The 21073-nt window shown below is 36.9% G+C and overlaps 1 protein-coding gene across 1 annotated transcript in view; it reads left to right on the forward strand.

Moving 5' to 3' along the window:
- Positions 1-396: 396 nt before the first annotated feature.
- LOC143228212 (uncharacterized) overlaps positions 397-21073 on the forward strand; it is a 35844-nt gene continuing 15167 nt past the window's right edge. Inside the window, exons 1-3 of the transcript XR_013015259.1 lie at positions 397-592; positions 5143-5202; positions 10164-10222. The gene's annotated coding sequence lies outside the window, so the exon portion shown is untranslated. The remainder of the gene's footprint in view (positions 593-5142; positions 5203-10163; positions 10223-21073) is intronic.

Here is a 21073-nt window from a genome sequence, read left to right on the forward strand (position 1 = left end):
TCAATTCCACTATTCTTTAGTAAAAAGTAGCCCAAGTTGTGGCGGTGGGTAGTGTTAACTTGCTGCCTACCCTCCAGTCTGTCACTTCTGAATTAGGGACAGCTAGTACAGATAGCCTTTATGTAGCTTTGGGTAAAATTCAACAAACAACTACATGATTTCTTATTTCAATATGGCCACTGGAACAACAGTCTTCTAAACTATTAAACTGTGTAGGGTGCTTTAAAAACAGTAAACAACGTTTTGTGTACCGTTTCAAGGAAATCAAACTGTGCACGTCTGAAGCGACACAGCCACAACCAATCCGTGGGCGAGATGCTTACGTCATTCGGCACGAACACACCTTTGTTACGCTGAACTTCCGCTTGAAGGATTTGTTTACGTTCCGGTCACATTAGGTGTTGGTACGGGTTATCACGACCCAGGCTGGATAAGGTGTAGTTAGAGTGGGAGTTGGGAGCAGGTACATATTTCATATAATTCATCGCTACAAGACGAAATGTAATATTATTTATGTTCTGATCAAAAAGTAATTACTTAACCTGTGGTTATGACAATAGCTTCACGTTCCTGACTCGATCATGTTTCACTGGTAAGTAGCTCTAAACACTAGATGACGCCACGTAACATAACTTGCAAGTGCTAACTGGCATGGCCAAGCGCGTAAGGCGTGCGACTCGTAATCTGAGGGTCGCGGGTTTGCGCCCGCGTCGCGCTAAACTTGCTCGCCCTCCCAGCCGTGGGGGTGTATAATGTTACGGTCAATCCCACTATTCGTTGGTATAAGAGTAGTCCAAGAGTTGGCGGTGGGTGGTGATGTCTTACACTGCTAAATTAGGGACGGCTAGCACAGATAGCCCTCGAGTAGCTTTGTGCGAAATTCCCAAACAGACAAACAAGCTAACTGGAATGACCGTTACTGAACCCGTGTTTGTTATATTCTTGTCTTCTACGTGATGTTAGCACATATTATCTAACGTGTTGCTTACTAGAAATACCCTGTAGCAAAATGATTATGCCACTGATTAGAATATAATGTTAAACAAGAGGGAGCCCTCAATAGCTGCAACACTTGAAATTACTTTAGCCGGGATTATAATAAATTAATCTATGAGATATAGAGCATGATCAAATACATCAGTCGAAATTGTTTGACCTCCTGAGTCCATAACTGTAACTAGATTTTAAATCGGTCAAGAAATGACGGACCTATGAGCTAAACGTTTATACTTGAAAAAAAAAAAAATACAGAACCGTTCTACGAGCCAATATGCCCCGGCTGAAAAAAACGTTTAGCGTTCGTGACTAGAGAAGAAGAAAAAGCTAGGGTTCTTATTTTAATCATGTAGTTGTTGTTGTAGTTGTTCACGTTGTTGTTGTAGTTGTTCACGTTGTTGTTGTAGTTGTTCACGTTGTTGTTACAATTTTCTTAATCAGATTTTACACGTAATCATCTAGTTGTTACACTTCTTGATTTAGTTGCTACACTTTATCACGTAGTTGTCACAGTTTTGACGAATCTCTTATTTTTTATACGTTGTATTACACTTCATCACGTGGTTCTTACACTTACTGACATGTTGCCACACTTCATGATGTAGTTACTAATAAATATACCTTGTACGGCGCTAGTAAACAAACCTTGTATTTTATTGTCATTTCTCCTTCTTATCTTTATATCTTAATAGAATATTCTTCAGCTGAATGATTACAAATAATAAACAGATAGCAGTATACTGACGTGTTCCTCTTATAACATAATTCATAGTTTATTTTTCAGGTAGGTATAACCACATGAAATAAACGTATAATATGTATATCAGTTTGTCGTGAAAGATATAACCACATGAAATAAATGTATAATATGTATATCAGTTTGTAGTGAAAGGTACAGCTGTATTAGATGGCTGTATAAAACATACATCAGTTGGTTAGTGAAGAATATACACCATTATAAATTTATTTCGTTTAAAATACTTTGAGATACAGAGTCATACTGCCTCGGCCAGTTGCCAAAAATATATATATCGCTTTTATCGTGGTAAAGCTACGAAGTATCGAAACCTGCTGACATACAACTTATGGAGAATTAAAATGTTACTGTTGAATCAAGTTAGGTTCTATTAATTACATCTTCACTTTACCTAGGAGTGTACCTACCATTTTTAGGACTTCACCACTGACCGTGGAAAGAAATTTAGTTATTCCAAAATATGGTTATTTTTATAACAATGAAATTGTTATTATTAATGATTTTTTTTTATTCAATAGCAAGTGGCCTCGTGGATGAACATATCACTCACATCTTTTTTCGAGATACACTTAATTGCGCGTGCGCTCGTTAAACACGATAATCGAGCTCTTCATACAGCACGTGCCGTGTCGAATAAGCATTACGAATTTGTGTTTAACGTGACAGAAAATGTCAAACAGCCAGTGATTACAATACATGTTCACGTGATAACTGAGAAACTTCTATAACTTAAACAATGACAGACTTCAAAAACACGTAATACAATTTAGAGAAATGCGAGAAAATGTTTCTGTAGATTTTAATGAAAGAATATTACTAATGATCTTATTTTGAAAAGTCTAAAATATTTCACGTTTTAGGATTAACAGAGGACCGGCGTGGCGAGGTGCTTTGGGCTCATGACTCATAATCCGAGGGTCGCGGCTTCGAATCCCTGTCACATCAAACATGATCGGTCTTTCAGCTGTGTGGCCGTTATAATGTGACGATTAATCCCAGTGTTCGTTGGTAAAAAAGTTGGCGGTGGGTGGTGATGACTAGTAACCTTCCATCTAGCTTTACACTGATTAATTATGGATGGCCAACGCAGATAGCCCTGGTGTAACTTTGCACGAGATTAAAAAAAAGCACAGTCATTTGTATTTCAATACTCCTGGTGAGCAGAGCACAGATAGCTTATGTTGTAGCTTTGCGCTTAACAACAACCAAAACACGTAACAGTAAAAATAAACACGAAGTCAGGGAGATAAACTAAAGGGATTTCTCGGTTTTCGGTTCAACACACTTTAAAACAAACGCAGACAGAGATCTGTGATGCCGCAGTCTGATTATTTTGTTCGGTTTTTAAAGTTATTTGTAACTATCGGGTTTATTAAACAGCATAGTAATTTGAGAACATAGTTGATAGACAAGCCATTATTATTATTTTGATATGGTAACTCAGAAGGCAACACGCTCTTTCCGGGCTTTAGTGCGCAAATTCACAACTTCGTATGAATAAACAATACTATAATAGCCTTTATCTGATTCGGAATATTTCTCGATCAAACACTACGAATCTCATATCTTTGGAAAAATTTTGTTCGAGAAATCCATATTGGTATTTGGCTTTTCGATTAAGAAAAACCTTACCTATGTTTTGCTTAGTCATCCTTTTAAATCCAACGATTTGGTACACGTTGGCACAGTGTCACTGCGATCACGTGACGAGTGTCTTCGATTTCAATTTGTTATTTAATTTGCAAAATACTTTACACAAACAACAGTTAACTCGTGTGTAATTTCCTCAAAAATATAATATTACACAAAATTCAATTGTTATAGCTTTTCTCGACTTATTTAAATCTAACACGCATTATTGTTTGGGTTCGAATCCCTATCGCACCAAACATGCTCGCCCTTTCAACCGTGGGGCCGTTATAACGTTACGGTGAATCCCACTATTCGTTGGTAAAAGAGTAGCCCAAGAGTTGGCGGTGGGTGGTGATGACTAACTGCCTTCCCTCTGGTCTTACACTGCTAAATTAGGGACGGCTAGCACAGATAGCCCTCGAGTAGCTTTGTGCGAAATTCCAAAAAAAAAAAAAAAAATCTGCATAACCAGCAAATTTTTCCTTCGTTACAATTTAACATTTACGTTGCTTTACAATAACTTAGCTTTGTTCATTTCATAAACACCTTTTCACTGCTTTTATCTTCAGTGCGAACTTCATTCTTCATTTCTGGGTTTCTTTTTTCAACTATTAAACTGTGTCATACACTGAACGCTTGTAACCGTTTCATACTCTGTATATTGTTAGTAATATTATTTTTCACTTTAGAGTAGCTTTATTGAATAACATTACATCTACAGAAATTTATTTTTCAGACCACGTAAGTTGTTGTTTTTTTTCAAATACACAAGGATCTAATGAGATAACACATAATTTTTGCAAGGAAGAGTAGCTTAAACGTCGTGCGTAAAAATAATAGAATAAGGAAAATTTAAGCCAAAGGCACGAAAATTAACGAAATTGTTTTCTAGTTGGGTAATAATATGCCTGTAAGGCTTTTCTATTCTTAACAATTGTCTCTACAAACTACAAATTTTTCCAAAATAAAATTTATTTTTCAACATTTTAATGTGCTACTTTTTCACGCATAAAGACAACCGTAAATTTCCTGACGTGTCATTTTCTAAAAATATCTCTATTTCTATTGGTAAAAATAGCTTCTTACTGAACACGCAAAAACACCATTTTCTGGTAAGCATTCAGTTAGTGCTAAGTAAATAGATTGTCGTATGAGTTGGTTGCTGGAGTTGTTATGTGATGACGTACTTTGCCTGTCTCGGTTGTAGTCCTTGTTCCATAAGCAATCACAGAACGTCAAACGTGTGTTTGTTTTTCATTTGGTACAAGAACAAAGTATTGGTAACAATAAAGTTGTGTATTTCTCACTATGACAGTTCGTTTACTGAATACCTACATTTGCGTGTGTAGATACAGCCGAACCATAAACAAGTGTTAATTAGTTGATGGATATATCCGAATCATAAAAATAGGTGTTAATTAGCTGGTAGATATAACCGAGTCATAAACAAGTGTTAATTAGTTGTTAAATAGAGCCGAACCATAAAAATGTTAATCAGTTGGTGGATGTAGCAGAACCATAAACAAGTGTCATTTGTTTGAGGTCAAATTATTCATAAATCAATTAACAAAATCAAAAGATGCATCAACAAAATCGTTAACAGATTAAACAAATATTTCTACAAATATTCGATTTTCTAGTTTTTTTTACCTATTTTACTATTTATTTCCGTTAGGAAAAAAAAAAAAGAGAGGTCGTTTGTGTGTGACCAACTGTTTGCGTATAGTATAATTTTCGCGTGGTTTTACCTTTTGCAGGGAATGAGGGCACGTGGAAGAAGAAACTGAAAAGATTTCACGTGCGACATCGTAGTTATGGTGAGTGACATTTTCTTCTCTCAGTGTATATCCTGTTTCTCTCCAGTTGATAGTTTATTTTCACATAAAATTAAAGTACTAATACAATATTTCTTATATTAATCTATACCACGTGTAAGTTGAAGATTTTCAGTGTTTGATATACATATAAATGTAAGGGAGGGGTCATTTAAGTATAGTTTCGTCACCGTGTGACTTTTGTGTGTGTGTTAGCAAATTGGTGATCTTTTCTGCCGAGTTAAAGTGAACATATTGATATCTCCCCCGTTTATGTAAAATATGGACAACATACTGACCCCCCAACCCCCGCTTGTGTAGAATATTTTTTTGTATCTTCAAGAATATATTGATCTCAATCCCACTCGTTATTTCTACTGGTCAAACTAAAAACCAGTTAACTTAGTTCCGCGTCACTTACCAGTTAATTCTAATTCGAGTAGTTACTATTGATGTGGCTTGTCCAGTTGTCATGGTAAAGCAATACGTTATTATGACTACTAAACTAGTAAAGAACATTGTAAAAAAAATGAGTAGAAATGAGTAGGCGCTTTACTAATTTGTGTCACTGAAGAAATGTGATGTGCTCGTTTAACTTTTCTAATTGAATTTCTCAAAAAGCTCTGTTCTTGATCTGATGGGATGCAATAGAGCTGAAATATAACTGATATGCGTGAAAAAAAAATGCAGTTCACGTTGTGAAACGTGCCACGCAAAAATGGAAAAATAACTAAACTTGGAAAACAAAATTTTCGTACCTACCCTTTAGGATGAAGTCGCTGTCAAGGAAAGTAGAAAAACCAAAAACTAAGCGCGCCAAAAGAAGTAGAAGTAGCGAACGTTGAAATAAACGTTTGCTTCGCGAGCACCTAGTAACCACGGTCAGCAGTTGCGTAAAATCTTGGTAATTTTACGATACGTATAAGAATCCCACGTCGAGCAGCATCAAGCGTCAGTGGTGAATTAGAAGTAGCATCGATTAATAAAAATAAACACTTTTCATCCGTTCACTCTCATTTTCAAAGCCACTTCCCACAGTTCTGCTAAGAAAGAGAATGTAGTGCGGTGTCTGGTTCTTCCGGCTGTTTCATACGTTGGCATCCTTACAGGTAACACATTTTTCAATCCCATGTAATCAAGACATTCTCATCAATGGATCATCTTCCAATATGTCTTAGGGTTACGTAACACATAAAAATACGGGAAATCCATTTAAATAAAAAAAAAAAAAACTCTCAGGTGAAAAACAAATTCAACTTCGGCTGGGCCCGGCATGGCCAAGCGTGTTAAGGCGTGCGACTCGTCATCTGAGGGTCGCGGGGTCGCATCCCCTTCGCGCCAAACATGCTCGCCCTTTCAACTGTGGGGGCGTTATAATGTTACTATCAATCCCACTTTTCGTTGGTAAAAGAGTAGCCCAAGAGTTGGCGGTGGGTGGTGATGACTAGCTGCCTTCCCTTTAGTCTTACACTACTAAATTAGCGATGGCTAGCATTGATAGCCCTCGAGTAGCTTTGTGCGAAATTCAAAAAACAAACAATCAACTTCGGCTTTAATTCATCACAAACTATTCTGTTTAAATTCAAAATAAAAAAATTAAATATAGTGATACCAAGCTATCGTGTTTACCAGGTTATCACCTACTATTAGAAGTGTTGCAAGAATCGTTTTTGGATGTATAAATCGATATATTTTATCTATTTGAATGTTTGATCATCACGTCCCTCAGGTCTTTAAACATTTTTTATTATATATTTATTTCTAAACATATCTGACAAGAAGGCAGGATTTTTAAATTTGAATACACCTCCGTATTATGATAATTAGTCTATGGGCACAAACTGCTGCTGCTAACTTATTAATAATATCAGGCCACTATGTGAACGTTCGTGTCAATATTACAGCTTTGTTACAACAGAATACCTAACTTTCCAACCAATATTCTGTTTTCTTGTTTTCTATCAGTTCGTTCTATAAATAGAGCCAAGCTCACATGTTTATACCGTATGTAACATTTATAACAAACACGCACACTTAACATGAAAGACGTGGCCCCTGTTTATACCTGAAAAATATTATCAACTTACGTGCCTGTAGCTAAACCACCTTAAGTGAATGTATTCCATGATTGACAAACACTCCTCTTAAAACGTGCCTGCATCTTAGGGAGCGGTTGTTCATTATGTCGTGGAGAAGAATGGGGGAGTGGAGGGTGTCAAACTTATTTTATAAGTGAAAAGAAACAAAGCACATATAAATAATATAGTTTTTTAGTCACGCTTCCTCTGCCATATGGGGCAAGTGTGGCTAGGGTTAGCGAGCCAAATTTTGTATTAGCAGTTCGAATGTTCGCTCACCATTAATGCAACAAATTATAATAATTCACTCAAGAACGGATTCCCACGTGTCAATAACAATATTTAATAGACTAATATGTATATAAATCATTTTATTTCCACGATTTTACATGATATAAAGTAGTAAAAACAATGTTATTCACCATAAAATACTGTACTGTTGGAACTATATCGAGTAATAATGTTTTCTATTTTTACATTTCCTTCCCGGTTAGTTTCTAGTCATTAGGCCTACCACAAACGAAGTAGTTCTGGAACATTTTTTTTTTCTAAACCTCAAGAGATTCAAATATCCAGATGTCAAACCTTGACATAAACACCAATCCTTCAGAGACTGCTGGAAATATTCTTCTAACTTTGAACTATTTGTTTACCAAAGTATCTTTCAAAAACGAATAGCTATTTCTCTAATGTTACGTCACTGTTCACACAAACAACGGCAGAACTAAAGTGATTTCTGTAACACAAACATCTTGCTGTTGAACACAACTGTTCGCTTCTTCTTTGTGGGTAGTTGGGTATGATTATTTCTTAAATACCCAGGAGGGTCAGGTGCACAAGACCTCTTTCTCCATCCCTAGCTTTCATGTCGGCTACTAGTAAGAATGTGATGTTGTTGTAGCGCTTTTGGGCCAGAGTATTCCACAGTACTCTGGCCTTCTCAGGGAAATATACACGCATTGTCTTGATTTGCCCTTTTTATTTTTCCTTTATCCATTTTTTATTTTTTTTACTTCTATTCCTTTTTTATTTCTATTCGTTTTTTCCCACTTATATATATATATATATATATATATATATTCCTTTTTCCATATATATATTTAAACACAACTATTCGAAAAGATTTATTTGTTTCTTTTGAATGTTCGCGCAAAGCAACACGAGGGCGATCTGTGCTAGCCGTCCCTAATTTAGCAGTGTAAGACTTGAGGGAAAGCTGCTAGTCATCACCACCCACCGCCACCTCTTGGGCTACTCTTTTACCAACGAATAGTGGAATTGATTGTAACATTATAACGTCCCCACGGCTGAAAGGGCGAGCATGTTTGGCGCAACGGGGATGCGAACCCGCGATCCTCAGATTACGAGTTGCACGCCTTTACACGCTTGGCCATGCCAGGCCCATGTAAGAGTAGAGGTAAGGTAGCTAGTCATCACCATCAACCGCCAACTCTTGAGCTATTCTTTTACCAAAGAATAATGGGACTGTCCGTCATATTACCCTTCACCCCCACCCACCATGGCTGAAAGACCGAGCATGTAGGGGTTCAAAGCAGCGATCCTCAGATTACGAGTCGAACGCCCTAACCACCTGGCCAGACCAGTTCTGAAAGAACTATATAATTAGTAAGTAAAGGTTTACATAATTAACGAATAGTACCTGTGCAGATGTACAGAACTTATATCAGACTGACAGGTCAAGTATCCAAGGTCGCTAGAAAGTTCACTCTTGTCTATTCAGCTTAAAGTTTAGTTTAAAAAAATGTCAGTTACACTTCAAAATTACGATGAACGTCAGTCAAACCAACGTAAACAAATAAAGCCAAACCTGATATATATATTTTATAGGTTTTCACAGATGAAACTAAATCTGAATTGTTGCTTAGTAGCAACAGAAAAGTTGTTTTCTCTAAGTCGACTCTCTTTTGATAGATTAGGAAACAAAGACAACTATATCCAACTGGTCTGTCAAACGAAACATTACCTATTAAAGTAAATGTTTGACCTGGAACACCTGTCTTATATTTTGTTAAATTCTTTGCGCTTAAGTGGACTATATAATAAATTGTAAGTAAGAAAATTGTATATTTGAACATTATGCTGCCATTTTAAATACGCTTTCAGTTCCTCATCCTAGTTGTTTAAAATATCTTGAACTGTTGGGTTTTGGTTAAAAGGTGTTTAAACTTGCACTTGTGGTTTCTGGCTTTGTGACATATTGGACTCCCCCTTCTCCTCTTGTTGCACGTGATCGTGACACTGAAATAAAGGGCACACCATCATACAATAATAGTTCACAACTGTCTAAATGGTATTGGACAGTTTATTTAGGTGTATATGTTGTTTCTGTACTTTGTTGCTGGCTTTTCTAGTCATTAGCTTTAGAAAATAAAATCTGAGGCTATGGTAGCCATGCGCAGACATTGCTCAAGGGAATCGTTTTTAAGTTAATGTAAGGTGAAATACCTACTATATATGGAAATTAATGAAAGGACCAATCTATTTTTCCACTCATTTTTAATGGTCTGTTATTTGCATTTAAATTAAAAGATGGCGCTGACTCTTCTGGAGAAAAATATAAAAGAATGTGCACTATCGATTTTCTGAACGAAAGTATCTTTTAGGTAGTAATTAAATAGGCATTTTGTATAAACACACATGTACAAAGAGGTCGGTGAGAAAAGTTCATGGATATTATTTTTCTTTTACGGTTTTGTGAAACATTTTTAAAACCTGAAGTTTCGTATATAAAACTGTAGGCTCAATGTATACGTGTCCACGCCTTTCGGTTATAAATAATTAATTCTATAACATCATATGTTGTTTTAAACTCGTATATCGATAATTTAAATTTTAACCGCTCATCTTTTTCTTCTTATTTTCTAGATGGTGTTGTCCACAAGAATCCATACCGTGATGGATATTCAAAGCCATTTGAGATCAAGGTGAGGGTTTGGTAGTTTTACATCAGGAATTTATACAAGACTTACAAAAATCTACTTTTCGTCCGATCCCCGAAGCTAACCAACGTCGGGCCCGGTTAGTACCTGTGAGGGTGACCACCTGGGAATACCGGGTGATGATGACAGCCCTCGAATAGCTTTGCGCGAAATTCAAAACAAACAAACAAAAATCTACCACTGTAATATTTCAACTATTAAGTAAGTAAACACAACTTAAGACTACCATACACACTTGGTCTCCAGTTCGTTACTGACCTACTGTGTAAGGAAAGAGAAATAAACCACAAATGATGAATTCAGCATAAATTCATAAAATTCATTTTTAGCTTAGTTACCGATACAACTAGCCACAAGACAAATAACCACGCTGTAACTAGGTACCAGACAAATGATCACGGTGTAACTAGCTGCCACACAAATGACCACGGTAAAACTAGCTAACACATAAATGATCACGATGTAACAAGCTACCAGACAAATGACCGCAGTATAACTTTGTCACCTCAAAAGATATAGCTATTCTCTATTTATGACACAGATGTTTCTTTATCTTTTAAGAAGATACAGATATCCTCTTTTTGATGCATGTGCTTCTTTATCTCGTGAGATGACGTATGTTTGTCGCGTAAGATGATATAGCTATCTTTTATTTATGATATAAATCTTTCTTTATCTCCTAAGATGATATAAATATACTATATTTATGACACAAATGTTTCTTTATCTCCTAAGATCCCCTCGGTGCGGATTCAAGTACGTGATGAGGAGACCTCCTAGAGAAGGTTCTGTTCTTTCAATTTACCTCCTCTGCGATCTAAACATTCACCCACGTGTTTGCCGTGCGTGGCGACCCGTGAAGGGGAGGAGAGAATCCTGATGGTTGAGGGGTCCAAGCCTAACACACCACTTTGGACTTGAATTCCTGTAGACGGGCGCCCTTGGGGTGGCCCCCCTTGAGTCAATCGGCTGGTCCGCTTGGGCTAGGGTTAACCAAGTACTAGTGTTGGATATTCTCAACTGGTGTTGCGGACATTGTGTCTGATGCTGGTGTTAGGGTATAGTGCTCATGAAACCCTGGCGTTGCTGCAGTGCCCTCTTACGGCTCCATGGTGGGTGGGGTCAGTAGGCACCGAAATTTTCCTTGTTTCATTATGGATACTCCGATTAAAAATCCTAATAAAATAATGAAAAAAACAATCTATAGGTAAACGACCACGCCTTGAAGATCCTGAGCAACAATCCTCACTATCTCTACCTACCTCATTTTCTTATATTGCATTCACTTTCAGACAAACCTGAAAGCAATGATCAAAATGTCTCCCTTTTTCATTTAGAAGGAACTAAAGGGACTTGCTGGCTCTCCAAAGTCAGTAAAGAAGCTTTGATCTGGTAACATATTGGTGGAAACATCCATATCTCAACACATTGAACTCCCCATGCATTCAAAGGCAATTGGTGATATACCTATAAAGGTTACACCTCATGGTACTTTGAATTCGTCACAAGGAGTTATCGTTGAGAGGGATTTGAAAAACATCCCAGAGTTGGAGATTTTCGCTGGTTTCTCCACCCAAGGAGTTTCTGCAGTGAGGCGTATCTCCACTCGTAAAAATGGAACCGACCAATATCCTCATTATCACATTTAGGTCACCACGTCCGCCTGCCAACATCAAGGCAGGTTATCTCAATTGCAGAGTACGGCCATACGTTCGTTCTCTCTGCCTGTCGCCTGGAGAGACTTATGATCTATCAGACCTTGATACTCTCATTGAACATCTGCCATCTTTCTTTCTAATCCTGGGGGACCTTAATGGACATCATCCCTTCTGGGGAAGTGCTGATACTGATAGAAGGGGTCGCTCTGTAAAGGGTATGCTCTCTCATCACAACCTTTCTCTTTTCAATACTAGTTCTTCTACTTATTTCCATACACCTAGTCAGTCCTTTACTGCTATTGATCTCTCAATTTGCTCCCCTTCATTATTTTTTCCATTTTCTATGGAGGGTTGGCAATAATCCACGAGGCAATGATCAGTTTTCTATAATTTTGAGATATATTGGCTGTGGTCGATGCCACCCGACCCGCGTGTCCCGGCGGAATCTGGATCAGGGAAACTGGCCCTCTTTCACTGCTCTCGCAGAACTTGATCCTGCCATCGTCTGCCAGCCTTCAATAGACAACTGTGTGGCAGCAGTAACCAACTGTAATATACAAGCAGCTGCTCAGTGTATTCCTAAAACCTCGACATGTTTTCCACGATATCCTCGTCCTTGGTGGATTCCTCTCTGCCACATGGCATGAAAGGCTCAAAAACGGGCCTGGGATACTTTTCGTAGGTATCCCACATTCTTGCACCTCATTACTTTCCAGCAGACCCGTTCACATGCTCAGTGGGTAAGATATCGAAGTTAGAAGGAATCTTGGATTAAGTTTACAACCAACATATCTTCTACCACCAGTTCAAAAGTCATATGGGACAAAATTCGAAAGGTCAGTGGGAAGTATAATTCCGTCCCCTATCTCGTTCTTTCTCTCTGATAATCAAGAAGTAGCTGATACCTGAAGCATCGTTGATACTTTAAGTGAAATCTTTTGCCGGGTATCTAGCACTTCTGCTTCTTCTTCTACCTTCTACCTCTGTTCTTTCGAGCTGATTGTGTTTATGACTATACTCGCCCTTTTACACTGGCAGAACTCAGACTGGCAGTACATCGGTTGGACCAGATGATGTACACTATGAAATGCTGCGCCATCTATCTCCTGCTTCTCTTGCTATTCTTCTGCTTGTTTTTAACAGGATCTGGCAGGAGAATGTTATTCTTGATGTCTGGCACCAGGCTACTGTCCTACCTTTCTCTAAGCCTGGGAAGAATAGCAAGATTCCTTCAAACTACCATCCAATTGCTTTGATGAGCTCTCTCTGTAAGATTTTAGAGAGGATGGTTAATGCTCGTCTCATTTGGTTCCTCGAATCAAACAATCTCCTCTCGTCCACCCAGTGTGGGTTCCGACGACAGTGCTCCACAATGGGCCACCTGATTCGACTTGAAACGTCCATCAGAGAAGCCTTTCTTAAATGACATCTTTTATCAGTTTTCTTTGACATTGAGAAGGCTTATGATATAATATGGAGGTGTGGCATTTTGTGAGGCATCCATATATATCGGTTACGTGGCCAATTGCCCATTTTTATTAAAAATTTTTAATGCACAGGAGATTCCAAGTACGTGTGGGTTCGACACTTTTATGTTTTTTTCTACAAGAACTTGGAATCTCTGAGGGCTGTGTTTTTGAGTGTCACACGTTTAAGTGTAAAAATTAGTGTCATCACTGTTACTATTGCAAAGGGGCTTTATGTCGATGACTTTCACATCTCCTGTCAGCCATCAAACACGATGTATATTAAGCAGCAGCTACAGACTGCTCTCAGGCGTTTAACTTCTCTCTCTCTAAAACCGTTTGCATGCACTTTTGCCGCCGATGGGGTATTCACCCTGATCCTGAACTCCGTATCGGCAAAGATGTACTGCCTGTGGTTCCTGAGACAAATACTTGGGGCTTATCTTTGACCGTAAGCTGACCTTTATACCACACATCAAGCAGCTACGGGTCAAATGTGCAAGAGCACTGAACATCCTCCGTGTCCACTCTTCCACCACCTGGGTAGTTGATCGATGTTCTATGCTAAAGATATATCGTGCTCTTATTCATTCAAAACTCTACTATAGATTTCAGCCTTAAAGATGTTGGACCCCGTTCATCATCAAGGACTTTGGTTCTGCACTTCCCCAGTTTAGAGCTTATATGTAGAGTCTCATGAATCTTATTTGCACCTCCGCTGTTTGTGACTGTCTTTACTATATGCTTTGAAACTTCGTTCCTTACCAAAGCATCCAACCTGGGATTGTGTTTTCCTTCCTTGGTGAGCCATACTTTTTCAGAATATACGACCTGCCATTGCTTCTTTTGGCCTTCATATCCAGAGACAGTTAGATGTATTGGGTCTGTCCTTGGATAACACTGCTGTTTCCACTGGTCAGTCCATCCCACCGTCGCTTCTTACAGTCCCCGAATGTGACCTTTCTTTAAGTCATCTGAGAAAAACAGACCCTCCTGATTGGAAATACTGTCTGTTATTTGCTGAACATCTTTCAAACCATCCTTCCACTCCTATTTATACAGATGGTCCGAAATCAGGTGACTGTGTGGGTTCTGTCATGGTTTGTTGTGGTTCGGTGGTTGCACACAGGATCCCCTCTACAACTTCTGTGTTCACTGCTGAACTGTACGCCATTTCTTTTGCCCTGAATCACATAGAAGCTAAGCAATACTCAAACTGCACTATTCATACTGACTCGCTTAGTTCTCTACCGGCCCTGGAATCGCTTTATGTTGGTTCACACCCTGTTCTCGTCGATATTCAAAACCGACTGGCCCAATTATCTTTAACGTCTATTTCTATCCAGTTTTTCTGGATACCGCGCCGTGTTGGTATTCGTGGGAACGAGCTCGCCGACACTGCAGTTAAATCTATCTGCTCTGGCACTATCACCGCTGTGCCTGTTCCATACATGGACTATGGTCTTGTATTCAAGATTCGGCTCCGTGTCAGTTGGAAATCGACTTGGAATGAGCAGCGTGACAATAAGCTTTCCCAAATAAAACCCCATATTGGACTTTGGCCGTCTTGCTTCCATAAGATTCGGAAAGAGGAAGTTGTTCTAACTGGACTACGCATTGGTCACAGTTTTTAAACTCATTGTTTTATTTTATCTGGAATTGATATACCAATGTGTGTAGTTTGTGTGATTCTCAGGTCTTGCCGTCGTTGTGACTCTCAACGACGGCGCCATTTTAACTCTATCCTGTCCCAAGGTTTGTCCATAACGTTAGACAGTGTTATTGGTGATGGTAACACTGTCCATCTTGGAAATGTTTTTAGTTTTTTAAAGGCCATCAGCCGTTTTAATGCCATTTAAGTTTTTTAATTTATACATTAGACCTTTTTTTAATGAGATTCCCTTTTAAGAATCACAGTCCATCTAGTTTGATTTGAAATTAGAAAATGTAAAATCAAATAACTCGAAACCAGAACTGGAAAGGCCAACTTCAGGTGACTAACGCTGCTGTTTGAACTACCCGTTAGTCATCCTGGTGAGTTATTATTAAAATTTTCCTACAAGTCTTTTAAAACTTTTATTACTATACTTTTTGAAAAGCTCTCCGCTAGTACAGCAGTTTGTCTACGAAGTTACAACGCTACAATTAGGGGTTCTATTCCTCTCGGTGAGCTTAGCAGATAGCCCGATATGGCTTTGCTATAAGAAAACATACACACCCTTTTTGAAAATGGCCATAACGTCAAAAAACTCAGAACCAGGACTGGAAAGGCCAACTTTAGGTAACTAACGGTTGTTTTTGTACTTACCTGTTAGTCTTCCTGGCGAGTAATGATAATTAGTTATGCTACAGAAAGTCCTTTACAACTTGTATTACTGTAGTTTTTCTCTTAATGCTGTAGACTAGATATAAACATTGGTTTTTATCCTTTTTTAACTTTGTTTTATTTTACTTTAATTTCCTTTTTTAAATTTCCTAATTTTACTTTAATTTTATCTTTTTACTGGATGTTTGGCAAAGATAGTCTAGCTTCTTTGTGCCATAAAACACCGAATCAACCAACCAATCTCCCAAGATGATATAAATACCCTATATTTATGATACAAATGTTTCTTTGTCTCCTAATAATATGTAGATATCCTATATTTATGATACTAAGAAAAGAACCAAGAAATTTTACAAATCAGACCTGAGTGAGTCAGAAAGGTTTTGTACCACATTAAATACAGTAGAACTAAAGTGAATGTCTATAGACCGAAGTTAAGGTATAGATAATGTTATCGAAATCAATGATTTCTGGTTGATGTAATTTTTGAACCACAAATCTTGGTTTAAGGGTAGTTGATAGCCTCACTGCCACTAAGACATCACTTAATTAAAATATTAAGGGTAGTTGATAGCCTCACTGCCACTTAGACATCAGTTAATTAAAACAAATATTTTTTTCCAGCAAGTAGAGCATTAATATTTTAAATAAAATTTTATAGAAATAAAAAACGCATCTATTTTTTTTACAATGATGTAATTTGTTGACGTAAGTGATTCTCTGAAGCTCAGTTTGACGTAAACTGATATGTTTCTACTTTCGCCCAGCTTCTCACAGATATTTATTCATTATTATTTCACGTTTCTTACAACTATTTTGGTTATTAATCCGTGAACAATTCAGAGTAGGTATGGTGAATAGTTTATGTATCACGTGATCTTACGTTTGTTATACATTTCCCGATTATGGCCTATTAACAACCGATATAATTTCACGTCCTTCTGTTTGTTATAGATATTTAGAAATAGAGGAACGACCTGTTTGTATAATTAATTAATCACGCTAACAAGACTTACTTAAGAAAAGCAGAACAACGAGTAATTAGATTCGAAGGTAAAAATAATTGTTAGACAAGTAAGAAGTAGCTTATTATTATGTTTATTTAGTTTCTCATTTAATTTATCTGTGTTTCGTTAAAGATACTTTACAAGATAAACGTTGATCACAAGACAACCACAACTGTAGTGTAGTACTTTTCTGTGTTTCGTTAAAGATACTTTACAAGATAAACGTTGATCACAAGACAACCACAACTGTAGTTTAGTACTTTTCTGTGTTTCGTTAAAGATACTTTACAAGATAAACGTTGATCACAAGACAACCACAACTGTAGTTTAGTACTTTTCTGTGTTTCGTTAAAGATACTTTACAAGATAAACGTTGATCACAAGACAACCACAACTGTAGTTTAGTACTTTTTCTGTGTTTGGCTAAAGATACTTTACAAGATAAACGTTGATCACAAGACAACCACAACTGTAGTTTAGTACTTTTCTGTGTTTCGTTAAAGATACTTTACAAGATAAACGTTGATCACAAGACAACCACAACTGTAGTTTAGTACTTTTCTGTGTTTGGCTAAAGATACTTTACAAGATAAACGTTGATCACAAGACAACCACAACTGTAGTTTAGTACTTTTCTGTGTTTCGTTAAAGATACTTTACAAGATAAACGTTGATCACAAGACAACCACAACTGTAGTTTAGTACTTTTCTGTGTTTCGTTAAAGATACTTTACAAGATAAACGTTGATCACAAGACAACCACAACTGTAGTTTAGTACTTTTCTGTGTTTGGCTAAAGATACTTTACAAGATAAACGTTGATCACAAGACAACCACAACTGTAGTTTAGTACTTTTCTGTGTTTGGCTAAAGATACTTTACAAGATAAATTGATCACAAGACAACCACAACTGTAGTGTAGTACTTTTCTGTGTTTGGTTAAAGATACTTTACAAGATAAACATTGATCACAAGACAACCACAACTGTAGTATAGTACTTTTCTGTGTTTGGCTAAAGATACTTTACAAGATAAACATTGATCACAAGACAACCACAACTGCAGTGTAGTACTTTTATGTGTTTGGCTAAAGATACTTTACAAGATAAACGTTGATCACAAGACAACCACAACTGTAGTGTAGTACTTTTCTGTGTTTTATTGAAAATACTGTACAAGATAAGCGTTAACATTGTAAAAGTAACGTAGGTCGCGGGTTCAAGTCCCCGTCACACCAAACATGCTCGCCCATTCATCCGTAAGTGCGTTGTAATGTGACATTCAGTCACACTGTTCGTTGGTAAAAGAACTGGCGGTGGGTGATGATGACCGTCTTCTCTCTAGTATTACACTGCTGTACTAGGGACGGCTCATGCAGATAGTGTAGCTTTGTGCGAAGTTTAAAATAAAACCAACAAAACAAGGTTCGAAATTAGGTCCGGCGAAATTATCCGGATAACACATTGATTAATGTGTTCCGCCAGAGAAAATTCTGCTATTGAACATAACCCTAACCACATTCGACATAAAATGTGTGTGTAAAGATCTTCATATATCATCAAAATGTGTCACTTGTTGGGAAAATTTTAAAAATTTTTGTCTACGTCCCTAGGCCTGTTTGTAGGCCTCTTATGACGCTTGTACCATTGTAAGTCCAGTTACATTTAATATGAGAGATAACTAAAAAGAAACGAATGAAAAACAATATTTTGTTATATATACACAGCTATAGAAACCATGTTTTGATACCTGTGGTGGGTACAACACAAGTAGTCCATGGTGTAGCTTTGTGCTTAAAGACAAATAAACGATATTAGTATGTATGCTAAATATTACACAATGTTTTGATAATGCAGTATACACGACACAACGTATTTAGATTTTCAGTTTTGTTCTCTGTGTTGTTTCAAGAGATTAATTTCAATTTAGAATGTTGCCTTCAAGATTTATGCAAAACTGAGGGGTTTAGTAAAACGTAAACAGAAAGAAGTAAATTGTAGGTTTAGTGGCGCCCTCGAGTGGCTGGAAAGTGTATAACGAGATTACGTGTAATATGTTTTAAGAACGTGAGCTCTACGTGCTTGTTTCACAATGATTTTATCGTTTATCATTTGTTTACTACCTTAAATAAGCATTCTCTAGTGACTGGAAAATATACAGTGAGAATACATGTTGGACCTTTTATAAGAACGTAAACCTCACGCGCGATGTAGCTCTTGGTTACCGCTCAACAATTGTGACATCGTAGTAACGTTAAACGAGCTATCTGTTGGGGCATTTTTCGTAGAAAATAAATATTTGGTAGAAAAAATTTGTTTTTGTTTTTTCGCGCTCTACCTTTAAATTTATTGGATTTTCGAAGCGTAGACGTATCACGTGTGTTTCTTTGTCCAATCAAGTAAACGTCTCCTCATGAATGTTGGTAGAAATACTATTCTGGATAATTGACAATTATTTTTATTTCTTTTTGTAACTTTTCTTTCCAGTGATGTCACATGCAGACAAACACATCATATCTGTTCTATCAACAGTTAGTTTTTAAAATATAGTAGCCTAATTTATAGCAGCGAATTGTGACGTATAATTAGTATTGATTACGTAAGATACGATGAAGAATGTTTACTTGGGGAAGTTCAACCTTATTAGCAGCAGATTGTTAAAAGTTGAATTAACGTAACGATGCTTTAAAAACATACAACCAGTTGTAATCAGTCTTCGGTATAGGAACTCGGAAGTGGAGATGACCTGAAAGCTGTAATCCCACAGCAAATCCCCCTGTACTGTAGAATCAATATCTCAAACTTACTGTAGTGTTTCCTAATAGGAGGCACGTGTCATGCTTTTCTTTAGCACTACTTGAAACTACAGTATTATATTCTGGCGAGTGTAGAGTCCATGATCACAACAGGGTTTATTCACAAGAAAGGAAGGATAGTTTTTGACAACATTGCTTCACTTCGGCTGACCGAGAATCATAAGTTACAGAAGCATAGTAGGGTTCAGATGAAACTGAGAGTATCTACCCTTATATATATAGCCATTTAAAAAGTAAAGTGGACAACAAAACAAGCCCTACTACTTGATGCTATAATATAGTTACATAAATTAGTTGTGATACGAGAGACAACAATAAGATTGGTGGAAAGGTAAGTTTCATTTCGTACAAGTTTCTAGATTGTTCGTACCACAGTAATATATTTCATTTTCAGGCTAACTTTTACACCTTTCTGCTAGAAAACACTTTGAAAAGAACATAATTTCTTGACGATCTAATAATGAAAATCATGGTGTTCCAAGCACACCCTTTAGTGAAGTTGTTTGTGGTTGATTCGTTCATTAGTTGTTCTGTACTCGCACTTCTTAAATGTTTGTTTTTGTTATAAGCTATTGGTTCATTCGGAGGTTAAATAACTGATAGGCATTAAATATTACCTGTCAGTTGTGACAAAGTAAAGTTCGTCTTCTCATTATTGTAGTATAATGATTATCAGAAGAACAATATTGTATAGTGTCAGTATATAGGTATCTGTTGAACAATATTTTAGAGTTTCAGTACAGAGGTATCTGTTGAACAATACCATATAGTTTCAGTACAGAGGTATCTGTTGAACAATACCGTATAGTTTCAGTACAGAGGTATCTATTGAACAATACCGTATAGTTTCAGTACAGAGGTATCTGTTGAACAATACCGTATAGTTTCAGTACAGAGGTATCTGTTGAACAATACCGTATAGTTTCAGTACAGAGGTATCTGTTGAACAATACCGTATAGTTTCAGTACAGAGGTATCTGTTGAACAATACTGTATAGTTTCAGTACATAGGTATCTGTTGAACAATACTGTATAGTTTCAGTACAGAGGTATCTGTTGAATACAACTGTATAATTTCAATACAGAGATATCTGTTGAACAATATTCTATAGTTTTAGTATATAGGTATCTGTTAAACAATATTGTATAGTTCCGATACAGCGGTATCTGTTGAACAATATTGTATAGTTTCGATACATAGGTATCTGTTGAACAATATTGTATAGTTTCCATATATAGATATCTGTTGAACAATGTTGTATAGTTTCAATATATAGGTATCTGTTGAACAGTATTGTGTAATTTCGGTACAGAGATATCTGTTGAATAGTATTGTATAGTTTCTATAGAGTCTGCTCAACAATATTGTACATTTCTGAACAAATGTGTTTCAAAGTGGTTTTAATGTCGAAAGGTGACAAAGTAGTAGAAACCATTAGGCTTTGTAGTTGTTATAAAATCAGGCCATGCTAGAGATATTTTCTTATATTGTTTTAAAATGTTTTTATAGCGAATCGCATATCGGTGGCATGTAAAAAACAGAACGCCAGATATATCTTGTAAG

Source organism: Tachypleus tridentatus, chromosome 10, assembly GCF_004210375.1.
Source record: "Tachypleus tridentatus isolate NWPU-2018 chromosome 10, ASM421037v1, whole genome shotgun sequence".
NCBI classification, from domain to species: domain Eukaryota; kingdom Metazoa; phylum Arthropoda; class Merostomata; order Xiphosura; family Limulidae; genus Tachypleus; species Tachypleus tridentatus.